This window comes from Pongo pygmaeus, chromosome 3, assembly GCF_028885625.2.
Source record: "Pongo pygmaeus isolate AG05252 chromosome 3, NHGRI_mPonPyg2-v2.0_pri, whole genome shotgun sequence".
Classification (NCBI taxonomy): Eukaryota; Metazoa; Chordata; class Mammalia; order Primates; family Hominidae; genus Pongo; species Pongo pygmaeus.
In genome coordinates this window covers 57,111,850-57,131,188 of record NC_072376.2, presented here as the reverse complement: position 1 = coordinate 57,131,188, position 19,339 = coordinate 57,111,850, and positions in this window count along the sequence as shown.

Below are 19,339 nucleotides of genomic sequence, written 5' to 3'. Positions count from 1 at the left end.
ATCAGAATGTAGAAAGATCTTTTCTAATCAGTTTCTAAATCCTGTTCTGTTGACAATATGCTATAGCAGAATTTTAAGTTTTTAAATTATTCCATGCATTTAGACTAAGCTTAATTTTCTTGGTGCCAGAATTCATCCATAATGAAATACATATTTATGCCAACTGCATGGTCCATGGAATTATATAAACGTGTCCACATACCTAGGGCATAGAGCACTGGGAACTTAATTTTTATTTCCTACAATGTTACTGATATCACTGATGACCTAGTTTTCCCTGACTGACAGAAAAATAATTTGTCCAGAGCTTGAGGTGTTGCACATGAATTATTCTTTTATATAACAAAGTATTCCTTATATTTCCATTAAGAAGAATGTAAATATGAAATAAATAAACAAATGTAAAACACTTACGCATTATGGGGAAGAAGAGTATATATGAGTATGTTGGGCCAATTATTAACCTCTGTTTCTACCTCAATAACTTAGGAGAAATGAGAGTAACTGAGGAATCTGTGGCAAACCAATTTTTTTTTTATGAATGGCATTTTCAGGGTCTTCTAACTATAATTTTTAAACACAAATGAAATATGTTCCAGTTTAAATTGTGACATGAAGTGGTACTAAACTTAAAAGATGCTATGCCAGTGGCAATGGCCAAAACTCTCAATTTTTGCTACCTATAATTGTTAGTGGTAGAGAATAGCAAAATGAAAATACATATTAAAATGTAAAATACTTAAAAATTGAAGACTTTTTAAAAGAATATAAGAAGACATATTAAATGCTAAAAAGTTATTTGAAATCTTTCCTTTATTTTACATTTCTACAATTTTCTGTAACTTCCTAATTTATTCTCCTGTCTCCATGTACTACATTATAATTTACTGTCAGTATAACCACCAATATAATTTGTAATGTGTTTTCAAGTAGAACAAAATTGTTAAAGATGCCATTGGTGTCATGCAATTGACAGTTTTCACATCAAGTTCAGTCAAATTACTGTTTTTGATGTTTGGACTTGCTAATGGAGTTGTTGGCAGGAAACTCCACTTGTGTACATTACATTACACTATTATGATTAAGAAAGAGCAGCACTTGCTGTGGCTCTTTGTTAATATACTTTTAGTATGCTCATCTTACATTTTAAAATAATGAAAATGTTTCTTAAATAAAATGACAGCATTATGTTGTTATTAGTCATAAATGCTAATAGTGTTTAGTGACATGGAGGACCATTTTTGCAAGTCCGCAATGTAAACACCTTGCATATTTCAAAGTTACATAAGCACAAGAATTAGAAATTAATTAGGAAAGATAATATTTGTATTACACAAAGCCTTCATAAGATCAATTTGAAAAATTATTTTTAGTGTTATACTCTCACTTTAAGAAGTACAGTGATTCAAATTCTTAAAATGGTATGAAGAATAACTGCAAGGTTTAACGGGATTAGGAGGTTTACTTTACAAGGAATGGTTTCAGGAAACAAACGTTTTAAGAAAAATATGATGAACATACTAAATCATGAAAAGGAAAATTTAGGTGAAATATAAAGAAAAAGAAAAATTTAGGTAAAAATTTCCACAAAAGAAAATTTAGGTGAAATAGAAAAAATACCTAAAATAGAAAAAAATTACCTACAAGAAAATAATTTCATGATGTTTAGTACATCATGAAAAAATTCTAAAAATATTGCAAATTCCCATTGTGTATGTTTACAAAAATTTATATTTATTTTTCAAAAGATTTTCTGTCACTTTTACTGTAGGAATTACACAAACTATAACAGCTTTAAATTTCTAATAATAGAAAATGAAACAATTATACAAAATAATATTAATTTATGAAGAAAAAATGTTTAATTGACTCACAGGTCCACAGGCTGTACAGGAAGCATGAATAGGAGGCCTCAGTAAACCTATAACCATGGTGGAAGGCAAAGGGAAAGCAAGCATGCCTTATTCTACTGAAGCAAGAGAGAGTTAGAGGGGTGGAGGGAAGTGCCACATGCTTTTAAACCATTAGATCTTATGAGAACTTACTCACTATCACAATAACAGCCTGGGAGAAATCCACCCCCAAGATCTAATCACCCCCCACTAGGTCTCTTGCCAACACTGGGAATTGCAATTCAAAATGAGATTTAGGTGGGGGCACAAAGCCTAACCACATCATTTCACCCCTGGCTCCTCCAAAATTTCACAGCTTTCTCATATTTCAAAATACAATTATGCCTTCCCAACAGTCCCCCAAAGTTGTAACTCATTCCAGCATTGACCCAAAAGTTTAAGTCCAAAATCTCATCTGAGACAAGGCAAATCTCTTTAGCCTATGTGCCTGTAATATAAAAGACATGTTAGTTATTTCCAAGATACAATCAAAGTATAAGCCCTGGGTAAATGCTCCTATCCCAAGTGGGAGGAATTGGCCAGATCACAGGGGCTACAGATCACGTGCAGGGAAGTCATTAAATTTTAAAGCTCCAAAATCTCCTATGACTCTGTGTCTCACATGCAGGGCACACTGATGCAAGGGGTGGGCTCCCAAGGCCTTGAGTAGCTCTGCCTCTGTGGCTCTGCAGGATACCACCCCTGTGGCTGCTTTCATGAGCTGGTGTTGAGTAGTGCAGCTCTTCCAGGCACACAGTGCAAGCCACTGGTGGATCTCTCATTCTGGGATCTAGAGGACAGTGGCACTCTTCTCACAGCTACACTATGCAGTGTCCCAGTGGGGTCTCTGTATGGGGGCTCTAACCCCACATTTACCCTCTGCATTGTCCTAGAAGAGGTTCTCCATGAGAGCTCCGCCTCTGCAGCAGACTTCTGCCTGGACATACAGGCCTTTCCACACATCCTCTGAAATCTAGGCACAGATTCTGTGCATGTGCAGGCCCAACACTACATAGAAGCTGCCAAGATTTGGGTCTTACACTCTCTGTAGCCATGGCTCAAGCTGTACCTTGGCCCCTTTAGTCATGGCCGGAGCTGGAGCCGCCAGGATGCAGGGTGTCATATCCCAAGGCTGCACAGAGCAGGTGGGCCCTTGGCCTGGCCCACAAAACCATTTTTTTTCCCCTAGGCCTCTGGGCCTGTGATGGGAGGGGCTGATGTGAAGGTCTCTGAATTGTCCTGGAGGTATTTTCTCCATTGTCGTGGCTATTAACAATTGACTCTCTTTACTTATGTAAATTTATAAAGTAGGCTTGAATTTCTCCCCAGAATATTGGTTTTTCCTTTTTACCACACGACCAGGCTCCCACTGTTCCAAACTTTTATACTGTGGTTCTCTTTTAAATATAAGTTCCAGGTTCAGATAATCTCTTTGTTCACACATACGAATATTTTAGAAACAATCTGGTCATGGCTGGGCTTGGTGGCTCATGCCTATAATCCCAGCACTTTGGGAGGCTGAGGCCGGTGGATCACCTGAGGTCAGGAGTTCAAGACCAGCTTAGCCAACATAGTGAAACCCCGTCTCTACTAAAGAAACAAACAAACAAAAAATTAGCCGAGTGTCGGCGAGCACCTGTAATCTCAGCTACTTGGGAGGCTGAGGCAGGAGAATTGCTTGAACCTGGGAGGTGGAGGTTGCAGTGAGCTGAGATCACACCACTGCACTCCAGCCTGGGCAACAAAATGTGACTCTATCTCAAAAAAAAAAAAAAAAAAAAAAAAAAAAAAAAAAAATTGTGGTCATATCTTGAATGCTTTGCCACTTAGAAGTTTCTTCCACCAGACACCCTAAATTATCTCTCTCAAGTTTAAAGTTTCACAGAACTCTGGAGCAGGGCCAAAATGCCACCAGTCTTTTTTGCTAAGCATTGCAAGAGTGACCTCTTGCAACGGGAACTGGTGGGAACACCAGTTCCCAATATGTTCCTCATCTCTATTTGAGGCCACCTCAGCCTGAACTTTATTGTCCATATCACTATCAGCATTTTGGAAAAAATTGTTCAACAAGTCTCTATGAAGTTCCAAACTTTCCCACATCTTTCTGTCTTCTGAGTCCTCCAAATTGTTCCAAACTCTGCCCATTACCCATTTCCAAAGTCACTTCCACGTTTTAGGTATATTTACAGCAGTACACCACTCTTGGTACCAATTTTCTGTATTAGTCCCTTCTCACACTGCTATATAAAACTGCCTGAGACTAGGCAATTTATGAAAAAAAAGAGTTTAATTGACTCATAGTTCAGCAGGCTGTACAGGAAGCATGGTTGGGAGGCCTCAGGAAACTTACAATCATGGTGGAAGGTGAAGGGGAAGTAAGCATGTCTTACCATGGCAGAGTAAGAGAGAGAGAGAGAGGAGAAGGGGAAAATTCCACACACCTTTAAACCATTAGATCCCGTGAGAACTTATTCACTGTCACAAGAACAGCAAGGGGGAACTCTGCTGCCATGGTCCAGTCACCTCCTACCAGGTCTCTCTCCAAACATTGAGAATTACAATTTGCAGTGACATTTGGGTGGGGACACAGAGCCAAACCATATCACTGACACACCTACAGTGAACTCATTTTCAACAAAGATGCCAAAAACATACACTGGGAAAAAGACCATCTCTTGAATAACTGGTACTGGGAAAACTGAGTATACATCAGCAGAAGAATGAAACTAGACCCCTATTTCTCATTATGTACAAAAATCCAATCAAAATGGATTAAAGATTTAATTCTAAGACCTCCAACTATGAAACTGCTACAAGAAAACTTTGGGGAAAATCTCCAGGATATTGGTCTGGGCAAAAATTTATTCAGCAATACCTCACAAGTACAGACAACCAAAGCAAAAATGGCCAAATGGGATCACATCAAGTTAAAAAGCTTTTGCACAGCAAAGGTTACAATCAACAGTGAAGAGACAGCCTGCAGAATGGAAGAAGATATTTGCAAACTACCCATCTGACAAGGGATTAATAACCAGAATATATAGGTAGCTCAAACCACTCTATAGGAAAAAAATCTATTAATTATATTAAAAATGTGCAAAAACTTGAATAGGTATTTCTCAGAAGACATACAAATGGCAGACAGGTATATCAAAATGTGTTCAACATCATTGATCATCAGAGAAATGCAAATCAAAACTAAAATGAGATATCATCTCACCAGAGTTAAAATAGCTTATATCCAAAAGACAGGCAATAACAAATGCTGGCAAGAATGTGGAGAAAAGTGAACCCTAGTTTCCTGTTGGTAGGAATATAAATTATTAAATAGTACAGTCACTATGGAGAACAGTTTGGAAGTGCCTCAAAAAACTTAAAATTACAGCCACTCATAGGAGTAGTTCCATAGATATATTAATTCTATTACTATTTTCATATCTATGTGTATCTATATCTCTTTACATATCTATATCTATCTTTCTATATATTAATTTTTTCCATATATATGTTAGTGACTACCAGTTAGAGTCAAACTGCATCCCAGAAAAGGATAGATTTCGATATATAAGTCATATCTGGAAACTCATAAAATATTAGCCATATAATATAATCTCAGACATTCATTAATATTACAATAACGTGACTGCATTTTATGCATTTATATGGGGATACCTAATTTAGTGTTGATGGAGCAACACTAAATTTTTACTTTATACTTTTAAAAAATTTTACTTTATGCTTTCTCTTATTATTTCTTCATTAATGGAAGTAACATGAGTTATATAATTTATTTTTGAAACAAATTTAAATTTTAAAACATTATTTTGCTGTCTCTAAGTCTAATGTCTCATTTTGATGAGATAACATAATCTGAATAATGTTGATCAGTGTGAAATTTATTGAGGTTTTCTTTGTGGACTAGATTATGTAAATGTTTGGCACTTTCTGGGTGTGCTAAGGAAAACTGTTTACTGTGCTCTTTGGATATAAAATTTCTCTCTAAATATGTTAGTTCAAATTAATTAATTATAATATAATGAGTATTTGTTCACATTATTTATCATTAATGTTGATAAAGTTTCCAGCTATATTTGTGATTTATTTTGCCCCACAATTACATTATTTGTTGCTTTATATATTTTGAGTCTACACTGTTAAGAGCATATAGATTTATAAGGTATTTATATCCTCTTGATCTTTGTTCCCTAACAGCATTTATCATTTTATGATGTTTTTCTACTATAAACATATCATTTGCCTTTTCTATATCTTTATTTTAAATATGAGGACATACACTTTGGGGTGCATTGTTAATTTATCTTAACATACATGAGTTTAACCCCATATTTTATATTTACCATTTTAATCATTTTGTGGCTTTTCCTTTCCTATCTTGAATAAAACAATTATGTTTTTCCTTTGATTTATCTAGTATTCACTACATTCTTTATTCAAAATTGTCAGACCATATCAGTTCTACCTTTATAGCAAGGCTGATTCTATCAGCAGAAGGTTGATAATGGTAAGGAGCTCCTAAAGTTAGTAGAATTTCACTGAAACTAAATTCTCATTCATTCTCCCATCTTGACTTAGTTATCTATGTAAATTATTAAAAGACATTTTTATTATCAGTCCTTTATGTGCTGTAACAATGGTTCTCAATTCTAACTGCTCATTAGAGTCACATTGATGCTTTTAAACATAACTGATAACCAGGATGCACCCCAAACCAATTAAATCAGAATGCCTGGGGATGGCCTATTGGCATTTGTATTTTGTAAAAGTTCGAAGATAGTTTTAATGTGTAGTCAAATGTTGAGAACCACAGGTCTAATCAAAAGCAAGTAGAGAATGCAGTATAGATCTGATCTTAATTTTATGATATTTTTCACTTATGCTTATTTCATCTCATAATTCCAGCATGTGTTGCTTTATATATTTTGAGTCTATATTTTTAGAAGTGTATATACATATTTATGATATTTATATTCTCTTTATTTCTGTTCCTTAACAGCATTTATCATTTTATATTTTTCTACTATAACCATTTCTGTTGTTAAATTATTTTGAGCCTATTTTAGTTTATATGTCTTGTTATATATTTCAATCTTTATTGTTATCATGTTTCATAACATTTAATGTATCTGACACAGTTCAATTATAATGATATTCATTATCTGCATACATCTGAAAATGAATAGGAAATATTGTCCGTAGGAATATATATATACCATAGGGGAAAAGGGCAAAGCAAATGCTTTATAATTGCAAGTACATTCACAAAGAGTGTTTTATATTTATCACTCCCAGGAATTACCAACACAATGACTATCTCGTAATAGAAATTAATAAAGTATTTGTCAAGTAAATAAATCCCCACAAGTAACCATATTTAAAATGTGTTTGCCTATTCAGTCTGTTTCCATGTTCTTTCCTTTCCCATGTATCCAGTCTTGTGTTATATTTGAGAAAAGAGTTTATTAAATACTTGAATACAAAATACTAATGCCAAGATTTATTGAACGTTTACTAGTGCCAGTTAATGTTCTCATTATAATACAAATATTAAGTTATTTCATCATCACAATAGTATGTACTGTTATTGTGAAAAAGGTTAATCTACTTTCCCAATGCCACATAGCTAGTAAGAGGAAGTGCCAGCATTTAAATTTAGACAGTTCATGGCCTTTGACTTTAGGCACTACCCTAACAACCTCCTTAAAAATATTTTAATAGCATATCAAATGTTTATTCATTCAAAATCTTGACCCTAATATCTAATTTTATTTGTACTTGTAGTTATTTATTTATTTTTGAGGCAAGATCTGACTCTGTCGCTCAGCGTGGAGTGCCGTGGTGTGATCATAGCTCACTGAAGCTTTGAACTCCTGGACTCAAAAGATCCTCCCACCTCAGCCTTCCTTTCAAGCAGCATCACACTAGGCCTTTTTGTTTTGTTTTTGGAAAGATGGGGTTTCACCATGTTGCCTAGACTGGTCTCAAGTAATCCTTCCACCTCGAACTTCCAAATTGTTGGGATTACAGGCATGAGCCACCGTGCCTGGCTCAATTTTAGTTGTACACAATACCTTATCTCTAAGTCATCTTCTGGCTATAAAAGTTTGTAAGATTTTCCATCCTGCTTCACGATACTGATTTATTAATTTATATTTTTATTTGTCTTAGGATATTTAAACAGCAACAATTAAAACTGAGTTAAGGACACTGCTCACTTCCTCCACATCTATACTCTTACAAGTCATGTAAATCCAAAAGCAGGAGAGCTATTTATGCTGATAAAAGAAAAGTCTATACAAGCATGATCTTGAATGTAATGGGGTTGTGAGAAAGTGGTAGGTCATAGAATATAAGGAGTCAAACGCTCACAATACCTCATGCTAAGAACATTCTAGATGTGAACCAATACTCTAAAGACCCTAGAGTCAGTCTGTGTGGTCCAATTCTGGCACCCCAATTGTTTTGTGGCCTTGAAGTATATGTTCCTATTCCATCCAATTCAGCTTTCTTAGCTGTAAGATGGGAATAGTAATATCACTGGTTGCATAGAGCTTTTGTTAGAGTTAACAAACCAGTACACACAATGAAGTTAGAACAGTACCCAACAATTAGCATGCATTGCTTAATTATTTGTTATTCTTCTTAAGACATGTATCCTTTGGGCTCTTCTTTAACAGATATTTAAGTTAATAGCCTTTTCATTTAACTGAGTGTTGGTGCTTGAAAACAATGTCATGTGTTTTCACATGTGCAGCTCCCCACTCCTGCACTACCATCTACTCCAGCACCACAAAACTCAATCGAATTCATGTGTGAGTGAATGAATACATGTTTATCATTGTGCTTGGCCCCTTATTACTTATTTTACTCTTAAATATGTCTAATTTTTACCTCCTGACAATTTTAGAGAAAAGAAGGGAAACATTCTGCTATCAAATAAAAGAATGGGGCATGGGGTTACCATCTTTTCAGTTATGAATTAAAGAATTGAACTGACTTTATTCTGTGATTTAGCACAGAAACGCTCTGGAATAATGGTATGACAGGACAGTAGAAATAAAGCAAAACTTCCATTTATTATTTAACTTCCTTCTACTGTGAAATAGGTTAAGGTTCCTTATTATTTGGAGATAAATCTCTAGAGGGCAGCTGAACTTAAAAGAAGCACTGCTTTGATTTGTTATAAAAGTGAATGTTCCTAATACAATATTAAAAATTACCTAACCAAGACCTTGGATGATTCTTTACAAGCTGGTGGTAACAGTGAGAGATCAACTTTATCCTGGTTCATTTCAGTTTTTCCCATTTTTTCTAAAGTTATACAGTTCATATCTCTCTCAAGAAGCACTAGCTTGAGGCAAGAGCCTAAAGGCAATCAGATGATAATTTCAGCCTCTAATCCTACCCTTTAAGAAATTCTATTTCATAAAGAAATTTAAGTTATTCCCATAGATACCCGGTGCAATAAAAATATGTATGTTATAGGTTAGGCTGTAGGGAGGATGGCTCATAACAAAGAACCATTGAGCAGGAGATTATGACTTACAGTGGATTTTTTAAATTGGAATCACAAATTTTTATTGACAAAATGTCTTTTAGAAAAAGCATTTTATTTCAGAGTTATCAGTGATACACTCTGTAAAAACTTATTGATTATTTGTATGACATGCCTCCAGTTTTGTTTTCAAATGATTTTAATAAAATATCCATTATACGTGTGTAAGTATTTCTTCTGAAATAATCATAGTATGCTTGAGTGCTGATAATGTAATTGTTCTGCCCAAGTTTTATTTGTAAGAAATTTCCCAAGCAAATCCATTTAATCATTTATTCAGTCAGTCAGTCAGTCAGTCAGTCGGTCATTCAGTCAATTATTGAGTAGCTGCTATATGCCAGGCAGGTACTGACTGCTGGGATTCAATGTGGATCAGAAACAGACATGCTTTCTGCCGTACTAGAACTAGGAAGAGAGAAAGATATTGAACAGATAATGGAACAAACAAGAATATATTTGCAATAGAAAATTATTTTAAAAAGAGAGAAACATGGAACTCAGAAAGTGTAAAATAAGTACAGTAGTTCCTCCTTATCCACAGCTTCACTTTCTGCGGTTTCAGTGACCTGAGGTCAACTGTGGCCTAAATATATAAACAGAAATTCCAGAAATAATTCATAAGTTTTAAATTGCATGGTGTTCTGAGTAGCATGATGAAATCTTATGTTATCCCACTCTGTCCCATGGGAACATGACTCATCCCTTTATCAAGTGTAGGCACGCTGTCTGTGCTAATTGCCTGATAGTCACTTAGCAGCCATCTTGATTATTAGATTAAAAAAAAAAACATAGTGTGCATAAAGTTTGGTACTCTTAGAAGTTTCAGACATCCATTGTGGGGGTCTTTAACTATTCCTTGAAAAGAAGAGGGGACTACTTTATATCTTCCAAACCCAAATTCATTTAAACCTTTTCCAAGGGATTATAAGAAGTCTTGAATTGGCCTGGCACGGTGGCTCATGCCTATAATCCCAGCACTTTAGGAGGCTGAGGCGGGTGGATCAGGAGGTCAGGAGTTTGAGACCAGCTTGGCCAACATAGTGAAACCACATCTCTACTAAAAATACAAAAAATTGGCTGGGCATGGTGGCGGGCGCCTATAATCCCAGCTACTTGGGAGGTGGAGACAAGAGAACTGCTTGAAGCCAGGAGGCAGAGGTTGCAATGAGCCAAGATCGTGCCACTGCACTCCAACCCAGGTGACAGTGTGAAACTCCATTTCAAAAAAAAAAAAAAAAAAAAGAAGTCTTGAATTAAAAAGAAAAACGTCCTGTCATATTTGTTAACCATCTTAATCTACAATTAAGAATGTTCTATGGTAAATCTATGGAAGATTATTATTATATTTCTGAAAAGCACTTACCATTATAGATTATTTAATTAACAGTCTATTTTTACTCATCTGTAAGATATATTCAATATCTCCCTGTATGTATATCTGTAAAACTAATATAGTCTCTATAACTTATCCTGATCTTATTTTTTAACTTTTTATGGATACATAATAGTTGTAATAATGCTGATCTTATTATTGATTTGACTAGGTTTAGCCATCTACATAAATTAAAAGCCTAAGATTAGAGAGTTAAGTATATTTGAAAATACCAAGGGTCACTACTATTTCATAAATAATTATGGTAGATTAAAAGACTTTACAGAAATTTATAAGGTTTCTTTCCTAATCAATATCAACAGAAATTGCAAAATCAGTTTTGACTACTCCAACATGTGACAACACAGATACAAGCCACTACATCTACTGGCTCTGGAAAGCTGACTGCAAACTATAAATACATAAATGAATAAATAAATAAGAAAACAAACAATTAGAAGATAACCCAATATACTTAACTTGTTTTTTTAAGTATACATAATTTTATGAGTTAGATTTTTTTAGTAGAGTGAAAATACTTGCTTTCTATACAAAATTTTAGGATCAGTTTTTAGAATTAAAAAATAAGAGACTTTTCACATTTACTGTAACTTTTGCAAACTAAAATCTTGGAAATATGATTTTGATGATAAAAATACTGATTTTGGTTAACTGTATAGTTTCTAGAAAAATCTCTCAAAATTATTGAAAGATGAGACCATAATATATTATTATTTAAATGATTGATTACTACATTCAAAAATATTATTGACAAATATGCTGTTTTTTAATGTTGTTTAGATCACATCCATAGTAGTATACACCAAGTTTGCCTCTAATTCATTTTAGGCATATTTTGCCAATGTTAAAATCAGCTATCTCTTTGAACTTGCTATAGAGAAATGACCTATATCTCTATAAATAAAAACATGTTGGATTTCTCTGTGTATCGTCATAATTTTACAAAAATAATAATATTATTAACATTTATTGAGCAAACCTTAAGCTTTAAGTATGCACTTATTTTAACTTTTTATACGTAGTAAATTATCTAAACTCCAAAATAAACATAGGAAATAGATATCATTTTAATCCTAATTTTAAAACGAACAAATTAAAGAACAGGAAGTTTAAGTAATTTGCTTGAGACCACACAGATCATAATGGTTGAGTAAGTGTTTGCACTGAAAGGTCCTGAATCCAGAGTTTGCACTTTTACATACTGAATGACTCGTTTTCAGTATTGGTCTAATTAAATTGCAATAATTATTTTCAATACCTTAGGGAGCATGCACACACAAGTTTTTACTGGTAAACACTAAATTTATAGGATTAAGAAAAAAGTAATGTAATTTATACTTATAGATTTTTTAGACCATAATTGACAACTGTCTATCCATCAAAAGTTATATTATCATAATCAATCTAGGTTTATAATATTTCTGCAAAGCATTTACAATATTATTGTGACCACTAAAAGATTAAGAATATTTTAATGGTGAAAATTATTGTTTCTATTTTATGCTTCAATTTTAAATTTATATCTAAATACTTTGACTTTTAGATGAAGTGAATGCAAGCCAATCTGTCAAAGATGTAAAAAGTCCTAATTGTCTGTTTCTGTAACACGGCTAAAATAATTTAAGGATTGTCGAACACAGCATTATCAATGCTAAAACTGAAGGACTGAAGTTGTTACTTGTCACTGCCCTTAGTTGATTCGATAAAAACATTTTTAATTAAAACCATTTTTTTAAATAAAAAAGCTTTCAGTTAAAAAAAAAAAAAGCTTTGGATTAAGCAATTAAGAGAGATATATGTGGCTGGGCATGGCGGCTTACACACCTGTGATCTCAGAACTTTGGGAAGCCGAAATGGGTAGATTGCTTGAGCCCAGGAGTTTGAGACCAGCCTAGAAAATATGATGAGACACCATCTCTAAAATACACAAAAATTACCCAGGTGAGGTGGTGTGCACTTGTAGTTCCACCCATTCAGGAGGCTGAGGTAGGAGGATTATCTGAGCCTGGGAAGATTGAGGCTGCAGTGGGCTGTGATTATGCCACTGTACTGTAATCTGGGCAACAGGGGAGACCCTGTCTCAGAAACAACAACAAAAAAAAAAAAAAGAAAAAAAAAGAAAGATATATATGATTCAGATAAATGCTACATAAAAAGTTTTAAAAACGAGTAGGGCACATAAAATGTGGACACAAATAATGCTATAATTATACAGGAAAAGTGGAATAAAAAATGTAAACACTGATATATTAATATATATTCATATATATCAGTTCATTTTCAAATTTAAGTATTCTCTTGCAAACAAATATATCAGTGTAGTATGAATCAATAAATTTTTTATTTTATTTTTAATTGTGGTAAGTTATAAATTTGACTTTATGTTGAATAAAGTAAAAAGATAATGTGAATACAAGTAAAATAGATCAAAATATTACAATAGATCGTAAGATATGTATCGATTATGCTATTTAACAGGACACTATTAAAGAATGTATGAGGGATAATAAGATTTAAAATGCATTCCCACTGGTAAGTTTTCACGCCATTTACCTGAAATACCTTCTTGCCTTCCTGCCATTCCATTTCATAAGGTAAAATTTCAAACATATTTCATAGCCTCAAATGTCACACTGTCATTTTAATTACGACCCTCTCTCTGACACACTTTACTTTCATGTTTCATATTCCCTTCTGTGTACCTGTGAGAAATAGACCCCAGAGTGACCCTTAACAATTCTCACTTCTGGTATTTATGCCTTGAATAATCTCCTCTTTTGAATGTTTTAAGGACCTCTGACTTGTTCTGACCAATGGAATATGACAAAGATGATGTGCTGTCACCCCCGTTTTACTTATGCCATATAAACAAGCTAGAGCTAGAGACTCTACTTGTGGGTATGAGTAAGTAAACAGCCATATTGGAGAAGCCCCTGGGCCAAGAAACAACAAAATCCATGATACTCGGTTATGCAGTCGTAAGAAAATGAGTTCTGTTAACAACCTAAATGAATTTAGAAGTAGATTCTTTCCCAGATGAGCCTCTGGATGAGAATCCATCCTGTCTAGCACATTGACTACAGCCTTATGAAATCCTCAGCAGAGAATTCACCTAAGCCATGCCTGTAGTCCTACCCCACTGAAACTGGAAGACAGTATATATATGTATATATATATATATATATATATATGTACATTAGTTAAGACAGTAAGTTTTTGGTAATTTGGTATACAGCAATTAAAAATATATATATTATCCATACCACTTTTTTGGTCACCCAATTATCTGTCTAGTTATCTTTGTTTCTACACTGTAAGCTGCCTCTAAGTTTGCTTATTATTCCACTGTTTAGAAGAAGAATAAAAAATTCCTGGCACATTTGTTTATGTTGAATTTGCTTTATTACAAACACACACACATGAGTTATTTCTTAATTATTTTTTGTAATATAGTGTGTATTCAAATATGTTAACTGCACAAAAGAATAAATAAATGTGTTATTTATTACTTCCATTACAATGATGAGGAAATCGAGGCCTGAAATATTACATGGCTTTTTAACGGCAAAGCCAGGATATGAACTAATTATCTTGTATTAAACCTGTATTTCTTCTACTACAAATAAGATATACAGCCTTATGTATTTCCGTCATAGGATTATTGTGTTGTATATTAAGTGAAATAAAATAGATAATATGCTTAAATAGGTGCCTAATATATAGGAGGATCTCAATAAGTTCCCAATATTTTTCATTATGCCTGAACTTTAAGCAAGCTTAATACTCAAATTTGTACTCAATGATAGCAATCATGTCATCCTATAACCAGAAAATTTTTATTATTTTTCTCCTTTTAAATTATGTTCATTTCACTTTCACATATATATTTCAATAATCCTGTTTTATGATTTTAATATCATAAATGTCATATTTTATTTAAATAGTCAGGGTTTTAAATACACACACATACATGTTTATACGTAAGTAAATATAGAACTTTACCCTACCGTATATATTTTGAAGGACACATCTTTTCTTTATCTACCAGACATTTAGAAAATTTAAATCCTTCTGACTAATTCAAGTCTATCGAATGGCTCATTAAATTCTAACTTCTACATGATAAAGAACAGGAATACTGATATTCTGCTTTCTCAGATGTTTTCGTTCAACAGAAACTGAATCTATTTTCTCTTACTGGACTTGTCATTTCAAAACGCCCAACAATTCTAACAGGTTCAACCCATTTAGAATGGAATGTCTATAAAGGTAAGACACAAATGGAAGGCTGACGATTGCTTTCTTTTAGTTGCTATAATAAGACAACACCTGGGATGTAATAATTTTTGTAAATTATGAGCTAAATCTTATTGCATTGTTTGAGTTATACAGTGACATTTTAAACATAATGAATAATTCTCATATCATTGCATTTGTATATAAACTCTCCCAGATATTAGTTTCTAGGTAATACTTCTAGATGGGATAAACCTCTTTCTACCAAACCTTTTTGCTTACCCCAACATTTCAATTCTGGGAAAGACTAAAATACCGATTATTCTTATCTCTGAGTCATGCTAGGAATTATAAGCAATCATAAATTACTACAGAATGCGTATTCAAGCACTCTGTTTCTGTATTTTTCACAGAGGAAGAGAGAATTTCTGAATGACATTTCTTTCTACCACTGATATTCACTATTTCCCTGAAATGGAGTTTCTGGATATGTGTTACTTTTTTAAAAAACCATATGTCTCACCAGCTATATTACTTAGCTATTATTGTATAACAACCATCCCAAAACTTAAGACAGAAAAACCCAGGTATTATTGTCATGGACCATTTGGGCACATCTGCTGATAAGTTTAGTCTTTTAAAGTTAGGCTTACTCTTGCATCTGCTATCGGCTGTGGGTTTCAGTGGAAGCTTCCTGGTCTAGGACAGTCACCCTCAAGTGGTTCTCAGTTGTCTGGCTGTGAGGTAGAGCAGACTAGCCTGGACTTATATACATAGGAACTGTGAGATCCAAGAGAAAATTAGAAGAGCACAAGCTCTCTGAAAATAAAAAAGTAACAAAGAATACATTATTACTTTGTATGCATTTTATTAAACAAAGAAAGCTATACAGTCAGTTTTTATTGAATAGGTAAATAAACAGATCCTAATTCCTGGTACTTCTAGTTCCTGAAGAATAACATTGAAAAGAATGCAGATACAGGGGTGGGTGAAGATTTGTAGTCATTTTTGCAAGTAGTATGCCACAATGGCTTTCTAAGAATTTCACTAAATGTTCTAGCTTTGGTTTTTAAAAAAATTTTAGTCTCACTACATTTTGTGTTGAAAACTCAATCCTGTGCCAAAATGAACTTAACATCCTGCCTGTATATACAGACTGAATGTTGCAAGAAGACAGAAAAAAGTGATACAATCTATTCCAGATGACCGCTATTACTCTCCTGCTGCCAGCTTCTTCTCTCGAGTGTTCATATTTGATCTGCTCCATTTCCCGCTTCCCTGAGAATCTAGAGGCCACATAGTCATTGTTGGGTACACAGGCAGTAAGAGCATTGAACTTTGGATTTAGTAAGACCTGAATGTGAAACCCAGTTACTGTCTAACTGCGTGACCCTAGGCTGACAATTTATCCTCTCAGTGTCTGTTTCCTTATCCTGAAAAATGAGTTTAATGGTCCACATGTTATAGGTCTGTTGTGAGAACTTGGTGATTGTCAAAAGTCCAAGAGTGCTATTATATAGTAAATGCTTAATACTTACTGATTCCCCGTACTACCAGGGCTTTCTTGGAATGCATTTTTTAAATTATAGAATTTCTTGAGTCTTAAGCAAAAGAATGTATAATTTTTTCACAAAGGAATAAGCTTATAATTTTTGTATGGAAATACTTGGGTTGCAGATTAAAAGAGTAAGCGCCAAACAATGTATTATCCTAAGGTTTATAGTTTTCTTGAGGATACTTTCATGAGTCCTTTCCAATCATATATATGCCAAAGGTGCATATTTCCAAGGTGAATAATAAAACTAAAGAGGTATTATTTAGGTGGTATTTATTCTTTGAAAATACAGAGAATATCAAGGACTCAATCCTAATCAAAGTACACTGGATTGGCATTATTAATCTTTGATATATTTAGGGTTACCTTTAGTAAAATGATATTGAAGTCATTAATACAAACGAAAAGAAAAGACATAAAAAGTGGCATTTATTCGTAGGACATCAGAATATATTACTTGGTGCAACATAATTATTTAAATGGTCTTCACTTAAACTGATGAGGTTAGAACCTCCTCATTTCCGCAGGTATGTCTCCTTAGCCAGGCTTTTCAAAAGCCAGAAATGGAGTAGAGAATTTATCTTCCCTTCCACACAAATAACTTAGGAAAGCATTCAATCTCAGTAATGAGATATAAAGTCTAATTTCATTTCATGTGGGGGTGAGAAGAAGCAGATTGTTGCAAAGTCATAGAGAAATGCTTATGAAATTCTTTTCAAATGTATCTTTGTTCATTCAGATAAACAACCTCACATCATGACACCTCTGAAGAGTCTTCAAATCTAATGTGACTAGTAAACATCAAATTTTGACAAGCTATATGGCTGGCTATACGTTATGGTTGCAACTTGACTCTCTATTGCCCCATGTAATGGTTCATAAATTTGTACCTGTTCATTTCCTGTCAAAAACTACTCTCTACAACAGGTTCCCCAATCCAACCAGGTTGTTATACTCCTACAGTAATGCATTGCCTTTGTATTCGAGACCAATGGGGAGTACAAAAAGATTGGGGAATCTTTTTGACACCAGAAACCAGTTTCGCAAAAGATTATTTTTCCGTGGACTGAGAGTGGAGGATGGTTTCAGGATAACTCGTGCACTTTACATTTATTGTGCACTTTATTTCTATTATTATTACATTGTGATATACAATGAAATTATTATACCATTCACCATAATGTAGAATCAGTGGGAGCCTTGAGCTTGTGTTCCTGGAACTGGATGGTCCCATCTGGGGGTGATGGGAGACAGTGACAGATCATCAGTTATTAGATTCTCACAAGGAACGTGCAGCCTACATCCTTCACATGCACAGTTCACACAGGGTTTGAGCTCCTATGAGAATCTAGTGCCGCTGCTGATCTGACAGGAGGTGGAGCTCAGGCAGTAATGTGAGCGATGAGGAGCACTGTAAATACAGATGAAGGTTTGCTAGCTTGCCCTCAGCTCACCTCCTGCTGTGTGGGTTAGTTCCTAAAAGGCCACCAACTGATATTGGTCCATGGCCCAGGAGTTGGGGACCCCTGCCCAAGACCACCACCAGGCCATTTCCTAGGACTGGCTTTTGTTAACACAGAAAGTCTTTGCAAGTTTCCTGTCTGAGGTAAGCATCACTGCTTTTTCAACATTTCAGTGTCATTGCTGACCGCTTTCTGCTTTCCTAACTGCTTGTCTTGTTTCTAATACTCATCTTATGTGACTCTCCAGTATTATGTATGGCCTGGTTCCATAATTCTTGTAGAGCTCATTTTCAATGTCTTTCTCATTTATTTTGACATTCGTATGGGCACTACATAGTAACTTCTTATCTAACTTAGCCTTGACATGAGATCATAGCTGCCTCTTGATCGTTCATTGCCCACTTGACCTGTACTCTTTTGATCTCTCAAGCTACTCTCTTCCCCAGAACAACACTCTCTCCTACATCTCTCTGAGAAATTATATTCAATATCCTGTAGATCAAAAGTGAGTTGTTTTCTTAATCACATAATGTACATGCACTATTGTTAGAGTTCTCAAATGTAAAAGTTAGTCTGGTTTGTATATCCAAAAGTAGAGGAAGCATTTATTTTATAAAAATTAACAAGGTTTTTAAATTTCATAACTTTATTTATATAATGATATCCAATATATAAGCCATTTAGTTTTTTCTCCTCCCTCCAGCCCAGTTATTTTCATAATTATATTTTGAAAATCCATTTATTTTTAGAATATATTTTTATCATAAACACTATATACAACAAATTTAAAGATGTACATTGAAATAATTGAACAGGGAATTTCCTAAGAGAAATCCTATTTTGCATACTGCAAATAGCATTGGTAACATTTTTCTCTTTGCAAAGTCTGAATAAAGTAATGAAGTTGTTTCTGTCTCTTATGCTGGCATTAAACAAGTCAACTTTGAAGAAGTGAAAATAATTCAGGATCATAAAAAAAGACTGCCGGAACTCCAGTCTCCCACATTAGAGGCAAAGCAGTTCAAAGACCTAAAAACATTTTTTGGAAATTTAACAGTGTTATGTTATCTACAGGAGCCTGGCAGTGACCATTTCATTTTTCTAAAGAAATCAAAATGCCACACAGGTGTCCAGCTGTTTCTCACATCTGCTTCTTTCTCAATCGCTTTTTATTTGCTTTTCCCTACACACTTGCATACTATTGTCCAAAATAGTCACATACTTTGC